Below are 10,704 nucleotides of genomic sequence, written 5' to 3'. Positions count from 1 at the left end.
TCTAGTAAGGATAACCCTTATGTGGGACAGTGGTACTAGTAGCTACTTCACACTGATTTTAGAAAGACTAAGTGAGGTAATAGATATTAGGTCACCAACACCCTGCCTGCTCGTGGGTAAGAATTCAGTACATGTTAGCTGGTGATGGGGAATGGTAGTGGCTGTCATGGAAAAATTATGTATTGCTGTTATATAAATTCAAGAAAAGAATTCCAAAAAAGAAACATAACACAATAACAACAACAATAAAAATAACATCAAGGTCAAGCAGAGATCCAGGAAATAAATCCAAGAAAGGGTAAAGGATAACAGAAGAACTTGCAGGAAATGACTTGTCCCTGGTGCAACCCAACTTCCCAGATTCTGGTAACAATTTGGAGCAGAAGTCCAGAATACAATGAAGATGGCGATGGAGGTGACAGACACTAGAGCAGTGATGGTGAACCTATGACACGCGTGTCAGAGGTGACATGTGAACTCATTTTTTTGGTTGATTTTTCTTTGTTAAATGGCATTTAAATATATAAAATAAATATCAAAAATATAAGCCTTTGTTTTACTATGGTTGCAAATATCAAAAAAAAATTCTATATGTGACACGGCACCAGAGTTAAGTTAGGGTTTTTCAAAATGCTGACACGTCGAGCTCAAAAGGTTTGCCATCACTGCACTAGACAATACTAAGGATCAGAGCAAAATTGGAGATAGAATTTAGTTGACCACATCAAAGTATAGAAGCAAAACAAAACAAAGAAACAAAAAGAAGAAAACAAAAACCCACCAATGACATAAAAATTTTTGATTAAAATAATATAGTGTTCTGGCTGGTGTAACTAAGTTGGTAGGAGCATTGTCCCATACACCAAAAGATTGTGAGTTTGATTCTTGGTCAGGGCACATACCTAGGTTGCAGGTTAAACCTCTGGTTGGGGTACATACAGGAGGCAGTTAATTGGTGTTTCTCTCTCACATTGATGTTTCTCTTTCTCTCTTCCTTCATCTCTATCTAAAAATCAATAAAACAAACAAATATAGTGGTTGTGGTGGGCACTGAGATCCCTACATTCAAATGAGGCAGGAGAAAGGAAATGATAATTCAGCATCACCGGTGAGATACCGAGACTTTAGCAGCCTTATCCTCGCGTCTGCTCTTGATATAGTCACTGCATGCATGAATCCTGGAACTCTGTTAAGGCTTCTATCTCCTCCACTGTGCTTAAGAAAAAACACATTTGGACAACAGAGCAAGGGTTCATGAGCTAGACATGAGGTGAGAGGGGTTGGAGAGATTCAGCTTTCTGTGAAGTGAGTGAATTTGTTGAAAGAATGAATGAACCAAGTAGAAAAAGTGGGAAAGTACTCTTAGACACCCTTGTCTAATGGCAACAGCCCAGGATTAGGAAACAATAAACATGATAGAAATAGTTATTAAACTTTTTTTTCCTCATTAGAGGGTTATATTGAATTAGATGTTAATTACTAAATAAACACATGATGCCATATATACACTGAGTGGCCAGATTATTATGACCACCCCATCAGTACTTTGTTGGGCCACCTTTTGCCTTCAATACTGCTGCAATTCTTCTTGGCGTTGACTCCACAAGATGTTGAAAAGTGATGGGAGGAATCTGACACCATGCCTGATGAATAGCACTGTCCAGTTCTGTGAGATTTGATGGTTGTGGAACCAGCTGCCTAATGGCTCTTTTAACTTCATTCCACAAATGCTCAATTGGATTGAGATCTGGTGATTGTGGGGGCCACCTAAGCAAGGTAAAGTCTCCCTCATGTTTTTGAAACCACTCCTGCACAATACGAGCACCATGGCATGGCGCATTGTCTTGTTGGAAGAAGCCATCTCCTTTGGGATATGCCATCAACATGATAGGATGAACTTGATCAGCAATGATACTTAGGTATGTTGTGCTATTCAGATGTTTATAATGATCTGGCCCTCTAGCAACTTCAGTGGGAAATTATAGCTAATTTGCCTACAAACATCAGGTGGTCATAATAATCTGGCCACTCAGTGTATATGTGGTCTTAAAATCTCTCATCTATACAGAGTCTCATAATAGGTAATACCTCAGATGATTTGAATTAGTAAATTAAAAAAATAATACCAGTGACTTTCTGATCACAGGAGAACCACTCTAATCTCCATAATGCTAGCATCGATAGATAGAGGTAACTTCTGTGATATAGACTCATTGTCCAATATTTTTTAGCTTCCAAAAGGCAGTGATATTCATAGACACAGTTAGAAAATGCCAAATCCTGTCTATCTCATAAATATTTTAGAAAAGTGTCTATTATTACATCTAAATATTAACCATTCAACAAATCCATCAAAAGTAAGTTTATCTCTCTCTGTCTCTCCATCATTTTCTGGATTTTTGTCAATCTCAACCCTAACACGCCATGGTGCCTGAGGCTTTCCCCATCATTGGTTCTCGTATGCCAGAGATGCATGTGTGCATCTATGTGGGAACCATTAAGTGGTGTTACTAGCAGAAACCTGGGCCACAGTGTTAGGAATTTCCCTTTTGAGAGGAAAAAATATAAGTGGGTTGGAATTATTAGCAAACACTGCTGTGCTCCTTGATCATTTCATTTCTGTGCTCCCTCTATTTTAAGCATTTTGAGGCCCTGTGAGTCATGATCAAGGCAGAAGAGAAAGCTTTGGCCCAAGTGTGCTCAATCTGGCATCAGAACTGTTGAGCTTGGAAACCAAGATGGCGGCATAGGTTAACGCGGGAGTTTGCTGCCTCGAACAACCACTTCAAAAATACAACTAAAAGACAGAACGGACATCATCCAGAACCACAGGAAGGCTGGCTGAGTGGAAGTTCTACAACTAGGAGGAACCGAGAATCAGAGGAGGCACAGTGCTGAAGTAAAATACTAAGGTGCAGAGTGCGCGCAGCGCGGGCTGGTGGCTGAGGGAGCGGTTGACTGTTTCAATCCGGAGGGAGCCTCAGACTCTGAGCTCCAGATCCGGGCGAGTCTCTAGGGACCCAGACTCAAACGGGAGAAGCGGGAATGTCTGGCTTTGGTCCCTCCGAGGTTTGCAGCGGTTGCTGGGACAGAGAGGCAGAGCCCCTGGGGATGGACTGAGAGCAACCATAACTGCTCCCTCCTCCACCCTGTTGATCCTGTGGGACCCGCCCCGCCCAAGCCCTGCACAGAGCCATTTGCTGGATAGCCTCAGGCAAAGGCTAGATTAGCACCTCCCTAGAGGACAGAAGTTCTCCCACTGCAAACACAGCTAATTCTCACAGCCAGTTGGCCTGGAGGTCAAGTAGTAATTACCTACAACAATCAAGGCTTGACTACAAGACTGCTCACAGAGACCACAAGGGGGTGCACCAAGAGTGTCTACCTCAGGTAATTGGGACACTTAACACGGAAAGCCACTCTATTGACACAGCGAAGCATAAAAAAATGCCAAGACAAAGAAACAGGCCACAAAGGACAGAACCGGAGGAAAGCAGGCTACTGGATATAGAATTCAAAACCACACTTTTGAGGTCTCTCAAGAGGCTTCTAGAGGCAGTCGATAAACTTGATGAGATGTACAGGAAATCTAATGAGACCCTCGATGGTGTGATAAAGGACCGACTAAAAAGTAAGCATACACTGACTGAAATAAAGAATATTATACAGACTCCCAACAGCAGACCAGAGGAGGGCAAGAATCAAGTCAAAGATTTGAAATGCGAGGAAGCAAAAAACACCCAACCGGAAAAGCAAAATGAAAAAAGAATCCGAAAGTGTGAAGATAGTGTAAGGAGCCTCTGGGACAGCTACAAGAGAACCAACATCAGAATAATAGGGGTGCCAGAAGATGAGAGAGAGCAAGATATTGAAAACCTATTTGAAGAAATAATGGCAGAAAACTTCCCCTACTTGGTGAAAGAAATAGATTTACAAGTCCAGGAAGCACAGAGAACCCCAAACAAAAGGAATCCAAAGAGGACCACACCAAGACACATCATAATTAAAATGCCAAGAGCAAAAGACAAAGAGAGAATCTTAAAAGCAGCAAGAGAAAGAAACTCAGTTACCTACAAGGGAATACCCATACGACTGTCAGCTGATTTCTCAACAGAAACTTTGCAGGCCAGAAGGGAGTGGCAAGAAATATTCAAAGTGATGAATAGCAAGAACCTACAACCAAGATTACTTTATCCAGCAAATCTATCATTCAGAATTGAAGGTCAGATAAAGAGCTTCACAGATAAGGAAAAGCTAAAGGAGTTCATCACCACCAAACCAGTATTATATGAAATGCTGAAAGGTATCCTTTAAGAAGAGGAAGAAGAAGAAAAAGGTAAAGATACAAATTATGAACAACAAATATGCATCTATCAACAAGTGAATCTAAGAATCAAGTGAATAAATAATCTGATGAACAGAATGAACTGGTGATTATAATGAATCAGGGACATAGAAAGGGAATGGACAGACTATTCTTGCAGGGGGAAGGGGTGTGAGAAATGCGGGAAGAGACTGGACAAAAATCATGCACCTATGGATGAGGACAGTGGGTGGGGAGTGAGGGCGGAGGGTGGGGTGGGAACTGGGAGGAGGGGAGTTATGGGGGGGAAAAAGAGGAACAAATGTAATAATCTGAACAATAAAGATTTAATTATTAAAAAAAAAAAAAAAAGAACCTGGGGGGGGAAAAAAAAAAGAACTGTTGAGCTTATACAATTAGATAGCTTGTATTTCTCCAGCTAATCGGGTTATTCAGGAACAACATGGAGTCTCATGGTGAGCCGCATGCATGTCTAAAGAAACACAGCTGAGGAAGGCTCTTGTATGGATTTGCCAGGGGCTTTTGTAAATGAAGAGTCCTTAGGAGGAAACTAAAATTTTAAAGTGTAGTGACTTATTGACTGTGTTATGGCCAGCTCCCATTGGTTGAGCTGTTACTGGGCAAAGAGGAACCTTTATTTTCTTCCTGCTGAGACAGTACAGTAGTGCCACTTCCTACCAGAGATGCAAGGTACATCTCTGCCTGTAGGAGGCAAGAATGTGCTGACATGTGCATGAGCTAGGCTCCCTAATCCATTGTAAATTAGGTTTCTGGTTATTAATTCTTTCAAATAGTAAAGTTTTAGGTGTTCATGGTCAAACATCAGGTAAACTATGAGAAATATGTACATCTCTGAAACCTATGGCAGAGAGCTTGGGGATTCAGAATTATCTGTCAATTATTTTGTACTCCCCTTTTTTTTTTTAGATTCAACATGAAAATGGTTCCCAGCTTACCCTGACTGTGTAATCATTGCTCAGGACCACTCTTTGCAAAGGGCAACTGTCACGACATTACTCTGTCTACAAGCTTTAGCTCACAAAGTGACAGCCCAGAGATCGAGATGAAATCAAACAAACACAGAAATCCCTTTTAAAATAAAACTTTAACTTAATTTGACCATAAGAGGGAACATCGTTGCCATTGGAGTAAGAAATAAAGCCAAGTTATGCCCTAGCTGGTATAGCTCAGTGGATAGAGTGTCGGCCTGTGGACTAGAGTCCTGGGTTCGATTCCGGTCAAGGGCACAGACCTTGGTTGCAGGCTCCTCACTGGCCCGGGCCCTGGTTGGGGCTCCTGCAGTAGGCAACCAATCTATGTGTTGCTCTCACATTGATGTTTCTCTCAGTCTTTCCCTCTCTCTTCCCCTCTCCCTAAAAATCAATGGAAAAATATTCTCTGGTGAGGATTAATGAAAAGTAATAATAAAAATAAAAAGCAAAGTTATGGAAACTTTTATATATGTTCATTTTCAAGTAAGAGAAGAAGGGCAGGAGAGTTCTCTGACAGTGGCATTGTGATTGGCTTCATACAGACTCATCTCACGCTGGGTTTCTGACAGTTTGCCAGCTTCTGTATCTTGCTTGAAAATCTGAGCCTGTGGAGAACCTTTTGATGGCATGGTTATAATCTCCTCTGGGAACATCATTCCTTTCAAGGCAGTTCCTGCGGGTGACCTAACACTGGTGTTGCTGTAGTAGAGGTGTTTCTGCACGTGACCTGGCTAAACTAGTGGCATACGGATGAATTCCAGAGAGGGCGCCAGAGGGCAGCAGGACACCCTGCATTCCAGAACCATCAGCTGAGCCGGGTGACATTCAAAAGCAAGAGGACGAAATCACCATGAAGGCAGATCACAGAGGAGGGCACACCCTCGTAAATTCAACAAGCAACATCACACAAACCAGGCACAGTGTGCCCTACAGCCTCGTGCGCTGACACGTACACATTTTCTAAAATAATAGGGACAAAGAAGTATGTGAGAGATTGCTTTAACGTGTAACTACATGTGGGCTAGAAAGGGAAAAAAGACAGAGTACTCCGAGAGGGTCCCTTTTCCAGTCCAGATCACATCTTACCGAAATAAACGATTTGCCTGTTTCCAAAATAAACTACTCATTCCTTTTGGGTAGGATGTTTGTTTCATTATTCTATTTGTAGCAATTCTGGTACATCATAGACATCTACAATATTGTGATTTTACTGATCAAGAAACACAAATAATACATAGAATGATATAGGATAAATGGGAAAATAAGTTATTTGATAGAAAAAATAGTGAGTTGGATATGTTCCTTATGTGAAATGGATTTCAGCTAAATTACAGACTTAGTGAAATACTATGGCATTAATACACAGCCAGAGGGAAATGTCAGTATTTGACTTGGGGACAGAAACGCTGCAAGGACATTTTATGCATTAACACACCAACACGCATCACAACAAACAGAAAGTAATAAATTTGCACAAAAACAAAATTGCAAAGTAAAAATTGCAATAATCAGTAAGTAATAAATGATGAAATAGAAAATACAGCACATATGGAAGATCAAAAGTTGATACTCTCAGTTTACAAAAAAACCTTTATAAATGCAGTAAAGCAAATATTCCAGTAGAAACAAAGGTAAAGGAGACACACAAACGGTCAATGATCATGTTTTAAAAATGAAATCTCTGCTTTTCCCAGCTGCCGGAGGTGCTCGGCTGGAGAAGCTAAGGCAACCTGGTGGGGAGGCCGGAACCTGACCCTGCGACTAGCACCTGGCTGGGGAGCACTCAGCCACTGCATGGCCTCTGGCTGGGAGCTCGCCTGAATCTACTGGGCCCTTATCCCGCATGACGGTGACAGAGGACAGACTTACGTCCTCATTAAAGCAGGTGGTGTGAATGTTGAACCTTCCCGGCCAGGCTTCTGGCAAAGGCTCTGGCCAATGTCAATGTGGGGAGACTCATCTGCAAGGACGGGCTGGTGGACCTGCCCCAGCAGCTGGTGCCGCACCAGCAGGAGGTCCTGCCCCCACCACTGCTGCCCCAGCTGAGGAGCAGAAAGTGGAGGCAAAGAAAGAAGAATCTGAGGAGGCTGCTGATGACATGGGCGTTGGTCTTTTTGACTAAACCTCTTTTGTAACACATTCAATAAAAAGCTGAACTCGGGAAAAAATATTAATCTCTGTAGTAATCAAAGAAATACAATTGTAACTAAAAATGTATTGTTCCATATGAAATTAGAAAGAAAAGATTGCAACATAAGACATCCAGGGCCAATGAGAGCACAGTGAACTGGGCTGTTTAATATGCAGCTGTGAGATGTGCTTTACGTAAAGGCGGTTGCCTATTAGATAAATTAGGAATTAAATTGTCCATAGCAAAGCTAAAGTGGTAGTGACTTAAACGATTTAGGTGTTTGATTTTCTCACATAATGAGAAAACTGGAGATGGAGAGTCTGGGGATGGAATGGCAGCTCCTTATCAATACATTCTCATTCTCCTTTCTGTCTCTCTCCCTCCCGCGTTGCATTTCCTCTGTGTGCAGGCACACCAAGCCGTTCCCAGGTTGCTGTTTATTTTCCATGTGCAGTTGCTAAAGCTCCAGGCCTGTGACAACATTTTGGCACATTCCAATGCTAAAGGCAAAAAGGAACAATGCCAAGAGGGTCTTCTCTGAACAGAACTTTTCCACGGGTCCATCTTCAGTTAGGTTTTACTGCCAGAGCTCTGCCACATGACAGTCTGCAGGCATGGAGAGAGTGGAAGTGGATAGACAATTAGCAGACCCTATCCTAGTCTCAAAAGTTCATGCATATCCAACCCATCAGTATCTCAATATCACTTATCAGTTATATAATCCGATATATAATTTTAAAAAGGTTTTTACTAATATGTAATTCAAAATAATGGTTACAACAGTGAAAAACTAGAAACAGTGTGATTGATCAATAATAGTGGAATGGTTAATTTAATCAAAGTACGTTCACATAATTCATATATTAAAATATGGCTTACAAATATTTCAGCAAATAAAGTGAACAACGTATAATATTGTGGGGGAAAAAATCTTAAATCTCTACCTATATATATTTACACACATACACAAATGACTCATAAAATGTAAACAGTGCTTTTGACTGATTTGCCAGGTTGTATCAATTTTTATTTACTTACTAGAGGCCTGGTGCATGAAAATTGTGCACGGGGGAGGGGTTCCCTCAGCCCCCACCTCACAGTCCGGGAGCCCTCACGGGATGTCCTTCTGACATGGAGAGCAGACCTAAGCCGCAGTCTGGCCTCCCTCTGTGGGAGGTGACCAGCCGATCAGGTATATAGATACTTTCTGGAGGCAGCATGGACTGCTTCCTTATTTCTTTCCTCTGTGGTTGGAGAACAGGGGACTAAAAGTTGGAGACAGAACTGTGGCCAGGCCTGGGGCTTTTGTAGGCAGCGGAAAGAGAGAGAGGGCTGGGCAAAGTCTAGACACGTTTCATTCGATTGTCCTCCCTTCCTCTGGGCCCCTCCCTCCGTTTTCTCCTTCTCGTGGTGGACATTCGGGCCTCAGACCGACCAGAGCCCAGCGACAGTGGTGTTCAGTACCCTCACTTATCAGCTAAATGTACAGCCACCTCACATGCCAAGCAGGGCTGTTTTTAAGTGACTAAAGTGCTGGGAATCCACAGCTCCCGGCCTCTCCCCTCTCAGTTTCCTCCTTGGGTTGGTTGCAAAGTTCACCGAGACACCGAAGCAGCTCTGTGCTGGGGGAGGGATACACACAGGCAGTGCCACATCCTGGGTCAGGGACACAGGCAGACAGCATCACCTCAGCGCTGGGTGGGACATTAGCGCTGGGCAGGCCTAGGTGTGCCTCTGCTGGGGGTGGAAGACCCCGCCCCCATCCCCACCCTCCAGCTCCTGTGCATGCACAATTGACTGGTCATGACTTGGACACCGTAACAGACAAATTAGCATATTACCTCTTTATTATATAGGATCTTTGCTTATTTATGTTTTCCCAAATATTATACAATTGTATTACAGGGTGGGACAAAAGTAGATTTATCACTTTTATATGTAAAATAATACAATCTACACTAATAAAAGAGAAACATGGTAATTAGCGTACTATCGCTACCCTTCCCATTGGCTAATCAGCATATCCTTATGCAAATTAACTGTCAGCCAAGATGGCGGTTAACCATGAACAAAGATGGCGGTTAATTTGCATATGTAGCCGCAATGCTGGGAGGAGAAAGGGGAAGGAGGGAAGAAGCAGCATGCTGCTGACTGCATCGGCAACCCAGGTGGCAGCCAAGAGCCAGAGAACCGAGCTGCCTTTGTTCAGAGAAGCCAGGCCGCCTTTGCCGGCTTCTGTGATAGGAGAACCTGGCAACCTTTGCCGGCCCTGGGCCAGTAATCGGAGAAGCTGGGTGGGGCAGGGAAGAGGTGAATATCTGCCTCTTCCCTGCCCCGCCTGGCTTCTCAGATCCCTGATCACCAGTGATGGGAGAACACCCAGAGGCGGGGCCAGAGGCCGGCTGCATAGCTGCCTGGGGACACCATCCGGTCCCGGGGTAACGCAGCCAGGCCCCAGCAGGATATCCAGAAGGTGACCCAGGCTCAGGAGCTGCGTCGCTGCTGGGGCACGTGATCCGGGCGACGCAGCCAGGTCCCAGTAGGAGATCCAGAGGGCGACCCAGGCACCGGGGCTGTGTAGCCACTGAGGCCCGCGATCCGGTGCCTGGGCTGCGTCGCAGCTGGGCACGGAGATCCGGGTCCCCTGGGTGATGCAGCCAGGCCCCAGCAGGAGACCCAGAAGGTGACCCATGCGCCGGCTGAGGCTGCGTCGCCGCTGGGGAACGCTATCTGGTGCCTGGGCTGAGGAGACCCAGAAGAAGACCCAGGCGCCAGGCCGAGGCTGCGTCACTGCTGGGGAACGCTATTTGGTGCCTGGGCTGGGGAGACCCAGGGGCCGGGGCTGCGTTGCAGCTGGGCAAGAGATCCAGTCCTCGGGGGTGGCGCAGCCAGGCCCCAGCAGGAGACCCAGAAGCCGCTGGAGCATGCTATCTGGTGCCTGGGCTGAGGAGACCCAGGGGCCCGGGCTGCGTCGCAGCTGGGGCACACGATCAGGTCCCCGGGGGCGATGCAGCCAGGCCCCAGAAGGAGACTCAGGCTCCAGGGCTGCATCGCCGCTGGGGCACACGATCCGGTGCCTGGCCTGAGGAGACCCAGAAGGAGACCCAGGGGCCTCCCAAGAGGAGAGTCTCCGTGGTCAGATGGCGCGGTGTCAGGACAGGAATAAAGACCCGAGGTGACTCAGATGCCTGGCCACAGGGTTAGACCAGCCAGCAGGGCCTTTCAGTTGGGACTGGGATGGGGGTGGCGTGAGGGAG

General features: G+C 45.0%; 1 pseudogene; it reads left to right on the top strand.

The window, feature by feature from the left end:
• The first annotated feature begins 7,110 nt into the window (after positions 1-7,110).
• Positions 7,111-7,438, top strand: LOC139015735 (large ribosomal subunit protein P1 pseudogene; annotated as a pseudogene).
• The last annotated feature ends 3,266 nt before the right edge of the window (positions 7,439-10,704 follow it).

Source organism: Myotis yumanensis, unplaced genomic scaffold (assembly GCF_028538775.1).
Source record: "Myotis yumanensis isolate MYYU_CA2020_CCGP unplaced genomic scaffold, mMyoYum1.0.hap1 SCAF_8, whole genome shotgun sequence".
Lineage (NCBI taxonomy): Eukaryota > Metazoa > Chordata > Mammalia > Chiroptera > Vespertilionidae > Myotis > Myotis yumanensis.
This window is presented reverse-complemented; position numbering and strand designations above follow the sequence as displayed.